Below are 15,857 nucleotides of genomic sequence, written 5' to 3' on the forward strand. Positions count from 1 at the left end.
ACAGCTCACCAACAATTTGTGACTAGAGTTTACTGAGTCTGAGGTAATGTCTTTTGCAGTCAAGTGCTCTTAGTAAATTTTTCCTTCATTAATTTTGCTGATCACTTTTTGAACTTTCATAAACTTTCCTGTTTGGGGAGGGGCTGTATATGTGGATCTTTGCAGGATAAATCCTTGGCGAAATTTACAGTCAATTAAATGTTCTTTAATTCTCTCACGTTGACATTCAGTTACTAAAGAGGAAGAAGGCATTTGAGTCATTAAACAGAAATTTGTCATCACATTTTGCTAAGATTGTTGATGTTACTCCTTTTTGGACAGGTCCTTTTACTAGTATGCATTCAAACTCTATAGTTGAAATAGCAACAATTTACAGATCTTTATTGTCAGAGAATGTATGCAGGTTTTATCCAATTCCATTGATTTTTCTAGGACAAAAGTTTCAAAATTGTCAGAGCATATCTGGACTTTGTTATATTTGTATTGTGAGCTGGACAAAAGGAGTACTTATAATGAAACATTTCTCAACTAGAAGCAAAATACAGTATTAGTTTTGATCTTGTTTGTATTCTCATATTCTCACTTATATTCTGTGTATCACAGTTCTCATGAGATGTTTCCTCATGAGATGTGAACTAAGTGTGGTGAATATATGGATCATGGTTGTATAGCTGTTTATGAGGGCCATGCTGCTTTTTTAAATGTGATTTTCATTACATATAGAGAGTCTCTTGATATAACTTGTAAGAGTTGGTAGTTCTGTTCAGAGAATAGACACAGGCAGGTTTGTGACTAGAAGCTAAAGAATTCCTTCAGGGGAAGGTTTAATGGAGACTGTGATGGCTGTATGCCTGCACGAGCAGGATTATGAGGATACACTGAGGGATCCAAACTATACATAAGCCCATGATGGGGGATCGGTGTTGTCTGTCACCAGTGCAAGAATGGACTGAGAAACCCCAGTGTTTGTGTTGGGAAGTTGATGAGTTGTATTATACTCCCTGCCAGTTATCACCTTGTAATTCACCTTGTGCCTCTGGAGCATCTTTCTTTTGTTCTGTATTAAGAGAAGTAGGTAAGCAGGAATTCATTGGGTTTTGAGTGCAGCATGAGTAGAGGAATGTAGATAAGAGTCAATGTCAGCACTGGCATATTGGATCAGAATCCTATTTGATGTAAGTGGGTGCAGCTTCCTTGTGTGCTCAATTAACTCTAAATGAAGATACACTATTCCATTTTCCTTATTTTCAGTTGTAGTTTTAAATTGTTTCAGACAAAATCAAGTTTTCATCTTAATTTTTTCTTTTGTAATTCAAATCAATTTCCTCCACCTTCAGTGCCCTAGTAACCTATTGAACAAAGTAAACACAGCATTTCTGCATCTATCAATAGCTTGTATCATTAAATATTGTTTTGGGCTATTCCTAAAGACAGCAGGCCTATCATTTTAGAGTTACCCTTTTTACATGAAAGGATCTTTTGATGGGGTGAGCATACCTTTCGAGTGCCACCAAAAATGATAAAAGTCTTATTTCTTTAAATGGGTACTTCACAGCTGCAGAGGAAAGTTTCATTTAGACATCATCAGCAGGTGCTTCTAAAATAAGTTTTTAAAAGGGGTTGGTATTAGATACAGTGCAAATAAACTGATGATTGCAGCCATCTGCTGTATATATGAAGGTAATTGAAGATGCATACATATATTTTAGGGAGAATTTGACCTGAGTGACTCAAGCCTGTTCTCTAAAATATGTCTGTGCTGCTCAACTATTGTGTTCTTCTTTAAGATGGACAGAAACGAAAGGCAACATGTGTTCTTTAAAGGAAAAACAGCATATTTTGAAATCTTTTATTCTGAAAAGGATTCCAACCTCTTTTTTTAAACGTTTCCCAGCTGAGCATAGCTGTGGATTTGTAAAGCATAAGGAATCTTAAGAATGCATCTTAACTTTTCTTCACTGTATAATGTGCAGGGGGACTTTTGGCAAGTTTGCAGTGACAGGACTTACATTTTAATTGGACTGCTTTTAGCTTTTGATCGGTTAAACTTGCAGATACTCTACTAGCCTGTGTTTACTTAATACACTAAAGCTTTTATTAAAGAGTTTTCATTAAGACTGGAGATTGTTCTTCTGCAATGTATATGTTCCTTTTCCTATTTTAGTTATTTTCTGTGGTTGTTTTCTGTATGGTCTTGTGCTTATCCATTATACCACCTTACTGTTGTTTATGGTTTTAAATGTGAGGTGTCAGAATAACTATGTAAAAATTGTAACCGTTCTTTATGTTCCTAATTACCTGAAAACACTCTGTAGAAAGCTTCCGTAAAAGAAAATAGGAGCTGCATGCTTTGTGCTGAAAAGCAGAAACTGGCTTCAGTGTCCCCCTCCTGTTCTTTGTAATATTATTGATGATGTGCCACAGAAAGAAGAACAGACTGACTGTTCTCTACTTTAAAAAGCAAACCAAACAAAAGCTTCTTGGCCCGCACTAGCAGCCTCATGCAGGCAGAGACATCTGTGACAATTGTGACAAAGGAAGGGAGAAAGAGGAAGAACAGAGGCAGTATCATAACCAGTCCCAAGTATTGCAGAGTACATAAACACCTCCTCTTCAATAATGCTTCACTTTTTTTTCTCCTTCCTTTCCTTGATCACAAATGTTGACTTTCAAACTGGAGACAACCAAACAAAAATAGAGGTCAGCAAAAATGAATCTGTGATTTCCACTATCTAAGACTGTGTCTTCCATTCCACCAATAAAAAGGTGGGCTGTTCAATGCAACTGCTTGTTCCATGGAAAAGTAAAATAAATGTCCAGATCTCCATTTGTATCTTCTTCTCTGTCTTAGGAAGTTAGGAAATATGTCTTTAACACAGTTTTTTCACACATTTTTTTTGGCAAGACACTCCAGAGAAAGTTCTTTTTTAAGTGGGCTCTTGGGTTGGATGACCTTTTACATTCATGATGATGCAACTAAAGGATGATACCCATCATGTTCATCTCATCAGTTACCTCCTAAGCAGAATCAAAGTTATTGGGGAGGTCAGGAAACTGTTGTCTTAAAATGAGTAGTTTCTTTTATCTAACATGTGGACCCCATTTTTGCAGCACAAGGTATCCATGAAGATGATGTGCAGATGGCGGGGCAGAACTAGTAAAGGAAATACTTGTAGTCTATGCTCGTTATTCCTTCTTTTGTTTATCTTTGGTCCACTACTTGCGTATAATTATTGAAGAGAATTTCACCATATGTGTGAGTATTCAATAGGTTGCCTAGGCTTTGATTTAGGAGTATGCAGCTTATAAATTATCATCTGCACAGCCACTATGGCAACAGTCTTGTATACGAAACAGCACATGGATTAGACCTGTAAAGAGCCTTTACAAAGAAACCTGAAATAATGTGAAAACTTCGACTTTTTTTTACAAATTTTAATTCAGAACACATTTCACTGAAAAGACGTTAAACTTTGAGGAAATTTAGGTCCAGCAGGGCAGGGGAGATTTGCGTTTTGTGGTTTCTTGGATTTTGGACACAATTTTCAGCTGAGCATTTTTTTCCATGAGATTTTCAGGATTGTTCCTGTTGAGAATGCAAAACAAAACCTGATGTTCATAAGTTGGATAGCTTTCTAGTTAGGAAAAAAAAAAAGTGTTTAATATATTACCAGCAGTTCTTTTCTTAGTCAGACAGGAAGAACTTTAATTCCAGTGGTGATTCCAATGGCCTGGTCAAAGAAAGCTAAACATCTTTTCTGCCATGTTGTGTCCTTCCTCCCTTACTTTTGATAGGAGCTTCTGCCCCCTGGAAGCTGGGTCACCCTTTCTCAATATTCCTTTTTGGGAGGTGTTTCTTTAGGTTTCCTGTAGGAGTTCCTGGCTCAATGAAGCTTTGCCAACTATCTTGAACTTGTCATACCGTACGTGGAAATTTTCACTAAGTTTACAAGATGCCTCCAAGCCCCAAGGCATCCAAAGTTAACAACACATATCATAACATGCTCTATACTCTTCAGCGGGTGCCTGTCATGGATCTGGAGGAAAACCACCAGCAGCAGTCTGAGATTCCACTAGTAATTGACAGACAGGGAGGGAAAAGAGAGCAAGAAAGGGAGTGTGAAAAAGAGAGTGTACAAAATGTCTCCAGTCACAGTAAAATCTCGGGCTAAATTTGTCTGTTGAATCTGAAGGTTTGTATTAGTTCACAGAACTGCAGATTTTCAAGCTCATAGAACTTAGTTTCTTGCTGTCTCACAAGGCAGTGCCATTTCATGCTTTCATCTATTGAGTCTGCATCTTAAAACTGGACAGGAGTTCCTCTTTTGGTTCCTCTTCTCTCCATTTTTTTAAATTTCTAAATCAGAAAAATACTTTGCAGTTCTAGCTTAGCTCTGAGTAAAAGAATGCTGCTCCTGAGACCTGCAGCCATTGAAAACTGGCAAATTGAAAAAGGAGCATCTCCTTGAGGAAAATGTCAAATGGATGCTATTGTGTTAACTTGTGCCACATAAACCTGCAGATCTTGATAACAAAAAAGAAGAAAGCAAATAAAAATTTTAAACAAGATGAGTTGGAAAAACTTGGATTACAGCTGGGCAAGGAAGTTGGGATGCACATGCTTAATGAAGCATTAATTAAAGCTTACAAAACCTGGGCAGTTTGGAGAGACTTGGAATTGGACTCATCTACTGTAGAGACAGAAAAGCTTGACTGGAGAGCCCTTGCTCTGTGTACATACAACACCTGTCAGTCAGTGATTTTCCCCTTTTGCTTAACAGTTGTCTAATCATGAACCCCTTTCTGTAACCCTTTTGGGGGATGAGATACCTTTGTATACTTTACTCTTCTATTTGTAATTTATTCCTTTCAAAAAATGCTTCCCCTGACTGGAGCCTTCTTCTGTTCCAGCCTCTCTTCAGGGGCTTTTTGTCTGTGATAATACGCAGAGATTCTATTGTGAATATACTGTGTTAAAATGACTGGCTGACATGTAAGAAGAGAAAACAAGAAAGCAGGGATCTAAACCAAGAGGAAGGATGCGAAATACCCATGACTAAGCAACAGTGAATTGATGCCTAATTAGTACTGGCAAAAACATTCCTTGCTGTCATTCTGTGTATTTTTTCTTTTTCTTATAAATCTTGTTTGACTCGTTATAGGTAACAATTTGAGCATAACATCGTGATGGTTAAATACAGAAGAAATGTAAATGAGTGTGTTTTTCTAGTGAGGGTATCATAACATCATGTAAGGTAAGTACAGGAGAAATGTAAATCAATCTGGTTTTCCACTGAGGGTACTGGAAGACAAGTGGATGAGGAAGGTGGATATAGGAAGCAAGTGCTATAGAGATGGCAATGGAAGTTTAGTAGGTTAATTATCTTTTAAAAAACCTTTTTAAGACTTCAAAAAATAATGCAAAAACATTCATAATTATTATTTGCCTAAAGACTGAAGGAATATGGCTTTTACTAATATTTTGTGTGGAAAATAAATACATCTGGAAGCATGCAGACATGCTCTTCCAGATTTTTTTACATTGAAATCTGCGTTCTCAAAAATTTGTATTTCAGGAAATACAAATACTGAATACAAATACTGAAGCAGGAAATACTGAAGCCCAGTATTTCCTGCTTTGCTTTTGGAAATTCAGGTAGAGACTCTCCTGCTTGTTGCTGTAGGAAGCAAAGCAACGACTGAGTAAGAAAAGGATTTGGATGCTGCAAGAATTTTCAAAATGGAGCACACAATAGAGATAAATTTCTTTGGTCTGGTAATTTAAAAGCATAATGACAGTAAATTCTTCATGTCAGGAGGGGTTTTTTTTGGTAGGAATTACTCTGACAAAAGTGAATGTTAGCTTGCATGATACTACAGTAGTTTTGCTTGCATTTTAAGTGGCTTCTGGCACCAAAGTAGTTTGTTTCCCACCTGCACAACCTGCTTTATGAGGATGAGGCATTTCTGGCAGTGGTAGCTTCTTTTGCTGAGTTTACTCCTTGAAGCCTTATGACCTTGTACCCACAGAGTGATACCGAAAAGGTTCCTAAGGCAAGGTGTGTATGAAGTGATAACAGATTTTGTCAATTACTGAAGTGTTTCTTACGGTACTGTAAAACCTCTATGATCTGCTTTCCCCATGTGAAGCCTTTGAAGGGAAACAGTAGCAAAACAATTTGTTTTTTTAAGTATACATTTCATAGATGTAAGTAGGAAAAATCCTGATGAGGTTGGGATTTCATTTTCTTTCTTTTGGAATCTAAGTATTCACAACTCAGGTGGGGCAGATCATGCAGACTTGCTTGAGGGTTTTCTTTTGTTTTGGTGGAGGATTGTTGTTTTGTTTAAGATTATGTGAACCTCATAGTTTCCAAAGTGGAATTTTAGTCCAGATTCAGTCCATCAGAAAAAATCTTTAACAAACTCCAGAGTCAGACAGTGAGCTTTCCAGACCATTATAGAAATGTGAATGTTTTAACATCTAACCAATGGCTTTGCTTGCAAAATTGTAAAAAAGGAGCTTTTCTTGGTCAATTTGGTACAGGTTTTTTCACCTAAACAAATGATGTGTGCAGCTACTGGTGGTTTTTTAACAATATCCTTAGTTTTGATAAGCCTGTTGAAGTGAATAAGAGTATTTCCAGTAGTGTTAATGAGTTTTGGGTCAAGTCCTTGGAACTGAGTGACTCATTTTTCTCTCTTCTCCAGGCCTTTTGTATCAACTTACAAAGATCTTCTGTTGCAAAAGCAAAAATTTTAAGTAATATGATAGCTAATATGGATAATGATGTTTCATTGGTATAGAATTTTTCTAACTCTGCACCATGTAGCTTGTTTCCTTTGCATTTCAAACTGAACTGTAGCAGAGAAAGAAAACCCTAAAACTAACCAAAAAACATCAACAGAAAAGTTTTCTGTGTATACCGGCACCATTTCTGAGGAAATTCTTTAAAAATGAAGGGTGAAGGTGAAAACCCAGATTCAATTTTGACATGTGCAGACCAGAAAAGCAGAAGTGTAATTTTACGTCTGTATGCAGTATTGAAAAACATCTCATCCTTTCCAACTAGATGTCGTCTGAGGCTTTAGAAAATAAGTTTCTATGCCAAAACAGGCTCTTTCTTTTGTATTAAGTACAGAGCTATTTCTGAAATAAATTTGATGGAAAGTTGGGAAGTGATGCACAAGTTACCCTTTTTTCCTTATCTCGGAAGTGACTTGTCCTGGTCACCTCAGAATGTCATGAAAATAAAGCCTCTGGCCAAAGTTCTTATGTGCAATTAGAGGAGAAAAATCAGCCATCTGGAGGGCTTGAGAGGAGCAGAAACTGTGCTCTGAATAGAAATAGACATGACACAGAAATAGTCTCCAGCTTTCTGTGCCGATCAGACTTAGACTCTTCGTGGAGCGCCCAAGCTGTCCTTTGGCCACAGTATAACCATTGCAGGCGGCTATCACAATGAAGAAAGCTCCAAGTGTAAATGCAGCACCAGATAGGTTTAGCCTTTAGTTAAATGACTGGAAAACCTTTACTGTTAAGCCTGGGCTTTGCCTTGAGTCCTAGACAGGGTAAAAAGCAGGCTGCCTTACCTCTATTGAGATTTTACATGGTTTGAAAACATCCTTTTTCAGCTGTGCAGTCCAAGGTGAAGCGGTAGTTTACAAACTTTGTGCTGAACATGTCTTCCTTAACTGCCTGAAACATTCATCAGACAGTTGTCAAAGATTTTTAAACAGTTTAGGCTCATACCATTTTAGCACAGGCCTTTGGTAAGCCTTTGACTGGTCTTGAGGATTTGAGAATCATTTTCAGGATGGGGACTTGCATCATACCACGCACTTACTGGAATAATTGTCTGTCCATTGAATCCCTTAATGAAAAGGTTTTTACTGCAACATTCTTTGGTTACCCCTATGGATTACATGGTGTCATCTTGCCTTTACTACCTTTTCAGAAACACATAGCCAGGATGTTTTCATAGACACGCACGCACGCATATTATTCCTGAACTTGTGCCAGGCTCACAAATTAAAAGCAGACATCTTAGCATTCTGTGAGCCTTTAAGTAGCTTTTGTCTTAGAGAAGAAAAAATTAAAATTCTTGAAAGAGTGCATCAGGGATAAAATAAGATGGCAGTATACAGCAAAGATCATTAATTATTGAAACGAGGAGAGAGGTTAAGAGACTTAGAGCTTGTTTTAATTAACTATTTTGTCCTTAGTGGCTCTCTAAGGCTCCAAAGCATCACCTTTAAGTACTTAAGTCATTCCCAGGACATAATTTGTGCTACAATTAACTCGTAAGGTTTAGCCTTAGTGCCTGTGCCTGTGAGGTTGTGAATAGGTATTGGGATTGCTAGCATCATTAAGTTGCTCCCAAAGTCTTGTCAAAGCTGATTCATTTAACCAGACTGATTCATTTAACCAGACTGAAGCATAGCACTCTTAATGTGACAAAATCAGGAGTCGCTGTCGCTGCATTTGGAGTTTGATGGATTGTACATGGTGTGTTTGTCACTTGGTCAAACAAATTTGACTCTTAGCTCTCAGAATCGTTATCCAATTGAACATGGACTGTAGGAATATTTTTGTTTTATTTTTAAATCCTTGTCTTGCTTATGCTGTGATATTGACTCTACCCAGGCCAGTGAATATTGCGAAGTGTGTTCTCTGTAAGAGTGAATACTATTCCTTTCAACATTTTAAACAAAATTGTTTACTTCTTTTCCAATATGAAGCAAGTATTTTGTATAAAATGCAGTTTGCATCAGGTCATAACCCACAGCTAAATAAGTCATTTGTTTGCAGATTTTGACCTAAACAAAGTCCTTCAAGGGATATTTATCCAAAAGGCAATATAGATGTTTCTTCCACTACCTTCTGTCCATTTGGCTACCACCATCATAAGAGAGGGAAGATAGTAGTGAGAAGGGATGAGATGGCTTTTCTGTTACCTCTTGTGTTCAGTCCTGTCCAGCTGACTTCTCTGTGCTCTCTGTGGAAGATTGTCTGGCAGGTTCCTTAGATCATTTCACAATCACTTCCAGGGAAGAAGCCCTCTCTCTATGTCCCCTGCAGCTATGCTCCTTGCTTCCTCCTGCTGTGCACATTCTCTGTTTCTTCAGCCACAGGGGTCCAGAAGTACTGCAGATTCTGGTACCACTCCAGCAAAGGCAGCGGGCAGCAAGAAGAGTATGCTGGAAAAAAACGTGATGATGAAAAGGGGGCAAAAGCCTACTCAGCTTGGAACAGAATTAGGGTAAATAGGCTGTAGACATTTTATGATAAGCTTAATCTATCTGCCAGGTACTTAACAGCCAGAATGGATGGGAGCAGTTTGATCTGCTGTCTTGTAAGCAGCCTTGTTTTCTTCTGTCACTCTAAAATCTACTGCAGATGGCCCAGCCTTCTTACCCTGAAACAGTGCCAACTGCGTGGTGGAGTGTGACCGGATCCCTTAAAAATGAGAAAGCAACAACACAGATCAGTTTCATCAAACAGGAAATTGGTTTCCCCTTTTTTTGTTCGTGTGTTGATGAAAACAGAAATCAGGACTCTGCACAGAAATGGGAACCTCTTCAGGCCAAAACCCTAGGGTTTAATTTGTTACCATGCAAAACAAAGCCAGACCAGCAACTCACACTTCCAATGCAGATGTTTTAGTAGGGCTGACATCTGAAGGTAGTTTGAGGAGTTGAATTTTTTGTCTTTAGTCTGAATTTTATTAAATATGAAGTGTTTTCCTCCACAAGAATGGGAAGAATTAATGGACCTCTGCGGGGGGGGAGTCAAGAAAGATAATTTTACAGAAATGTGTATAATGTAGTTAATCATATAGTCTAATTGTAGTCATATCATTTAGTTATAGTTTGGACCTGACAGATTTGAAACAAAGACCAATACAATTAAGCACTAAGTTGCAGTTTTTCATTAGTGTAAAGCATAGAGGAATGGCAAAATCTTCGTGTAGGTGTGTGCAGCTGTACTGCTTTTATGCAGAGCTGCACCCTGTTGTCACAACCAAAGATCTGGCTCCTTCGCCTGGCCATGAGGCAAATCTGCTGGTTTTTTTTCCATGAGAGCAAAAGAAACATTCTGAGGATAGCTAAAAAAAATAAGTGGAGTTTTGGCCCAAAAAGTTCAAACAACTTGTGTTCCCTTGTAAATGCCATAGTAAATTCCCATGCAAAGTTTCCATCTCCTTGTGGCATGTAGTTTGTTTCTCAAACAAGAATGCCAGAAGGTAAAGTACAAGAACATTGTAGCTGCTAATGCTACATGGTTTTTTTTCACAGATTATTGCTATTAATTCCAGCCTGTTAGTTGGTTAAGGCTTCACAGAATAGTCCAGAGTATAACATTCCTATTACTGTTGCAGGCTTCCCTTCAGCCCCAGTTTTATGGTTTTATGACAGAAAAGTGCTTGCTACGTTCTGACTGTGTTCCCCTAGAAAAACTCTTACCTGAAAATACACATAGGTGGTATTAAAAACTGCATAGAGATGGAGAAAGGAAACATCAGTGTTCTGGTGGAACACAGAAACACCTACATCTACACAGGCTGGAAATACTCTAAGTCACATTAGTTTAAAGGCATATATTTATATTCTGAGTTTAATGTCTGTGTAAAAACACCTGGAGCTTTGGAGGAAAATGTTGGCCTGTTACTGTGTTTTCTCTTTCTGTCCCTCATTTCATGCTTTGCCTGTCTGCTGCCCTCAGAGCGTCTCGTGAAGCCTACATAGGCCTGGGGACAGCAGTCTGTTAAAGCCTGCTGCAGTAACTTTAGCATCATAGGAGACAGGCCCAGTGCATCTTACAGCAGCGACAGTGTGTGTGCTCACTCTGGGGAGTCCAGGCCAGTGTAGAGGTGCTCTAGTACCAATAAATGCAGCAGCTAACTAGTTTAAATCTTCTGCATCTTTTTTACCTCTGTAGCACAGAGGTGCCATAGGTCTCAAGACAGAGGGTATGGAAGAAGGGTTTGCCTGCAGGAATATGAAGTGCTGCAAAAGTTACTCTTTCAAGTAACTCAGTTCACAGGACTAGGTTTTTCTAAGTACAAGAAAGAGAGTGGGAGACTGAGTTGTTCAGCCTGGAGAAGAGAAGGCTCTGGGGCTGGGGCAGCCTTCCGGTACTTAAAGGGGGCCTATAAGAAAGATGGGGACAAACATTTTAGCAAGGCCTGTTTTATTAGGACAAGGGGTAATGGTTTTAAACTAAAAGAGGCTAGGTTTAGACTAGATATAAGGAAGAAATTTTTTACAATGAGGGTGGTGAGGCACTGAAACAGGTTGCCCAGAGAGGTGGTAGATCCCCATCCCTGGAAACATTCAAGGTCAGGTTGGACGGGGCTCTGAGCAACCTGATCTAGTTAAAGATGTCCTTGCTCACTGCAGGCGGTTGGACTAGATGACCTGTAAAGGTCCCTTCCAACCCAAACTATTCTATGATTCTGTGATTCTATTCTGAGGAGTCTTGGTGTCAACACAGAAAGTAAGGAATGCTTGACAAGCCTCATGGTTATACACCAGAAGAGCTACATGTAGTTAAGCTGGTGTTTCTTTAGGACTACCATTATTCTCTGTCTCACAGAGGTATTAGTTTGTATACCTAAATATACTCTGGTTCTCTAGCCCTATTTCTGTTGTCAGCTTGGCAAAGAGTGTCACCTGAAATGCAAATATTCAATTTCCCTCTTTTCAGAGTCTAAGCCTTTGCCTCAACATAGTGAGGATCAAAATATGCAGTCACTTGCAAATCCCTTCACTTCAATTTTTATGTCATTGTGAATTATAGAGTAAAACGTATATAAATTTTGCTCTCTTTTATTTCTGAATGGAAGTTCAACATACAATGCCTTACAAAATACAGCACCATACAGACACTGAGGCACCCTCTGCCAGTATCTCTTTAATGTAACAGTAGGTGAGGGTTACCTTCATTCCTACCTTTTCCACTACTTAGCGGTGATGCTCCTTTTTGGTACTCATCCACAATAATGGCTCTCCTAGCCTAGGTGCCAGATGAGTTTGGCCTAAAGGCAGTACTAAGCTATACTGTGGCCCCAAGAGCACAGTTTGCATGGCCCTCAGTTACAGTTGACAAATGAGGTCTCATGCTCTGCCAGCCTCCAGGATTCTGCTGTTTTCACTCTCCTGATAGCTCTTCACCATCACCAGCAGTTCTTCAGCAGCTGCCTGGGCACTTTCCACTATGTCACAGGCAAGAAGGCAGCTTGCACCCTGAGAACATGTGGGAAGCCCCTTACTGTCTTCTTGTTCCCCCACTTCTTTTTAACTACCTGTCCCTCAAGATGCTGGTGATGGATTACAGCTGTTACTTTTCTGGTTTTTGCCTCAAGGCTGAAGCACAGACATGTATTAAAGGTAACAAGTTCAAGGTCTGTGAATGTGATGCTTCACAAAGTTGTCTGTAACGTCTTAAATTTCACTCCCAGTGATGTTAGAGATTGATTTATTCTCACTACTTTTAAGGTCATTTTTGGGAGGCCTCCTATGTTGAAATAGAAAGTGCAGTGCCTCTTACATTCCTACGTCAGAGAGGTAGTTTATCATCTGTCGCTTTCATTCCTCACTGGTTCACAGTCTGCAAAAGTGCAAGAAATTAGCCAAGAGCTTGGCTCCAACTCAGGGAAAACTGGGATATTTTTAGACAGCATTAATGATCTTGTGAATCTAACTAATTGGAATCAATTGCTGTTTAGGACTAGATTTTCTAGCTAAAAATCAGTGGTTTAATAATCGTAAGTCTTAGGTCCATTAAGCAGTGATTTAATCATTATTGCTGCTTACTGGTTTTTGGTTTGTTTTTTTTTTTGCTTCAGGTTGCAGTTAAGAATGTTCCCTCCTTCTTATTCTCCATCTCCGCAGGTGTAGATGGCCTTGTTTATGGCAAAAGAGCTCAGAAAAAGGGCATGCATTTAGAAAAGAAGGTGGGACCAGAAGTGTGGCAGACCTTTTTAATCCCAAAACATTCAAAGGATCTCACTGCCCTTTAGAAAGAGAACAAGTGATTCTGCTTCTTCAAGGTGGAAAAAATACCCTTGAAGCTGAGAAGAGGATGGAGAAGTGGGACACAGCACAGTTTCACTTTACAGAAGCACAGTACAGAGAGGCTGAGCACCTGACAGTTCTTGAAAGAATCTCACTCTGCTGTTTCCCTGCTCCCTTTCTGGCAGCAGCAGCAGGCTATTTCATTCTAGTTTAAAGACCTGTACTTCAGTAAAGCCTTTGGATGTTACAAGTTGCTACTTTAGCACATGTTTGGTCGATATTGATAGCAAGAGGGGGCCTTATGAACACAAGCCAGGGATTCCTGCTTTATGGGAGAACTCCTGCATTGCAGGAAGTTAGGTCTTTGCAGAGAGGCTAAGGGATGGAGACCAGATTAGTGTTGTTTAGTGGGGGATGCAAAGGTGTTGTTCACAAATGTTTTAATGGAGATTCTTCACAGAACGAAGCTTTGTTTGACTGGGGACTAAGGCTGTGTATTTGGTTGTGGTACTGCAACATAATCTTTTTTATCTTCAATCTTTTTTACCACAGCTTTTGCGGTAGTAAAGTTCACTTTGTTGGAAGGCACAGGACTTAGTACTTAAAACACATTCTGTCAGTTCAAATCTAAGGTGACCCTTTTGATTGCAGCTGACATTGCTTTAGCAAGAGTCAGATCTGTCCTTAAGGACTTCCTTTATGTCTTGCAAAGAGATGAGAGCGGAGGACAAGGGAGAATGGAGGAAATGAAGTGAGAAGCAGTCACTTCTCCAAATGTTTCTTGAGCAAGCAGCAGTTAATAGTGAGCATAGTGTTCTAGTTGTTCTCTTCAGTGCTCTTGCTTTCCATAAGCGAGACTATTTTGATCTACATATTTAAATCATTTTAAAAGAATTCAGGAAATCCTGTCAGTTTTCATAAGAGTTTTGCATGAGGAATGGAGAATGGGATTTATGGCATTTTTCACAGTAAATCATGGGTATCAGTAGTGATTCCAGGAATTAAGTAGAAACTATAACATCAAGATTACAACAGTTTACTGAACTCTACACAGAGTTTGGACTAGTTTCACAATATGTAAAAAAATAATTGGCAAAACCACCACTTTTTGTTGTCTGATTACTGGCCTGAGCCATTGCATGTGCTTCAGCTCTCAAGTTAACCAAAAACTGTCTGACTCTCACCCTGGGCTGCTAAGTAAATAAACATGGAAATCATGACATATGTTCTCCATCTGCACAGTCATGTGCTATATCTTCAGTGCTCAGAAATGTTACTTAATAGGAGTATAATCACTGTTGTTGAAAAGTATATTTAATGATAAAAATAAGGGATGTGGAAAAGAGGCCAAGTTTGGCACCTAATGCAGTAGTGACAGTTTATTGAGGGTCTGGCAGAAATAGCTTCACTTTCCTGTTTATAATAGCTTTTACTTGCTGCATTCCCCATCTGTGATTCAGCAACTGGAACTACTCTGATCTGCAGAGAAAGGAGGCAGAAATAGGTATCTTTTTTTTTCTTCATGATCATATGCACCAACAGCTGCTGGGAGTGGGTGTTGGAGGCAACAGCAGAAAGGGAGAGTTTCACATTAGACTAGTAAAATAATTCAGGACCATACACAGTTCTGTTAATATTTTGCCAGAGAGCAAATTCACAATTTTTGCCTGAATGAGAAGGAGAAAATCTCAGGATGTGGAGTCTCTGACTCCTCCTGGATTCCTCATGCAACTTCCTGCTCTCAGGAAAGCCAGTTTGCTCATTCAGTTTGACCAGAGAGTCATTTTTATTTACACTCTTAAGTTCCAAGAATCATTGAACGCAAAACTGTGTTCAAGTTGTTGAGTAGGTGAACACCATGGAAATGGATCTTGAACCACCAGGCATTTTCTTCACTGCAGAAACCTGTCAGTGCTATGAAGCTTGGGGTGCATACTTTGTTGACTTCTAAACCCCAGTCCCTTATTTTGGTTAAAATTACCTTTGAGGAATCCCAGGAGGAGGTGATCTGTTGAGTTAGCCGTGTAACATGAGAGTCTTGCTCCCTGCTTCTGGAAGAAAGCGTAGGCTGTGCTGAACAAGCACTGGCCAAGTTGTGGTGATTTCAGCGTGTCCCAAGAGTTGCAGGCAGTAGAGTAGATTCTCACTTCTGTCCAGCTTCCTCTGGGTGTAGCACATCAGGGATTGTTAAGGAACCAATTTTTTTTCCCCAGCCCCAGCTCAGACTTCTCTTTTTCCAAGTAGTCCCTCTTTCCAGTTGTGGATAAAGGAGGACTATTTCTTGCTTTCCAGTGTGTGCCTCTAGCTCACGTGGAACTTAACTGAGCAACATATAGTGCAGCCCAGATGGAGCTTTTTAAGTCTTCTGATGTATATGACTGCCATCACTTGGGATTAGGTCTAGGAACAATTTTGTCCCTTTGGGCATCTAGTAGCTGCTTATTAGTCCATCCTGTTAGGGAGGTGATGGATTGGTGGATTTGTTGGTACAGTGAGGAGTAATGAAAAAGTAAGAAAAAGTATGGAGTGACTTTGCTCCCTGCATCTGATTTGAATCCCCCCCCGTGCAAATGTGTCCTTTTCTTGGCCCTCCCTTTTCCTTCTTGACCCGGAACACTTTCTGTCAGCTGAAAGGAAGAGTAGAGTTATGTGGTACATGGTACAATGGTTGGACCAGGCCTAGAGAAAACTGGGCTTCCAGTGCCTTCAGACAAGACAGATACTAGATCTCTGAAACAGCTCATCTGTGTGTAGCACAAGCTAAACAAAATGTTGGGGTTCTTTTTAATGGAATTTGCTTTACTTCAACCTGTCTGTATTTTTTTACAGTTTTGTAA

The 15,857-nt window shown here is 39.4% G+C and overlaps 1 protein-coding gene across 2 annotated transcripts in view; it reads left to right on the forward strand.

The window, feature by feature from the left end:
* SVEP1 (sushi, von Willebrand factor type A, EGF and pentraxin domain containing 1) overlaps positions 1-15,857 on the forward strand; it is a 135,039-nt gene that overhangs the window by 21,782 nt on the left and 97,400 nt on the right. The window lies entirely within an intron of this gene.

This window comes from Ciconia boyciana, chromosome 4 (assembly GCF_034638445.1).
Source record: "Ciconia boyciana chromosome 4, ASM3463844v1, whole genome shotgun sequence".
In the NCBI taxonomy this organism is placed as follows: domain Eukaryota; kingdom Metazoa; phylum Chordata; class Aves; order Ciconiiformes; family Ciconiidae; genus Ciconia; species Ciconia boyciana.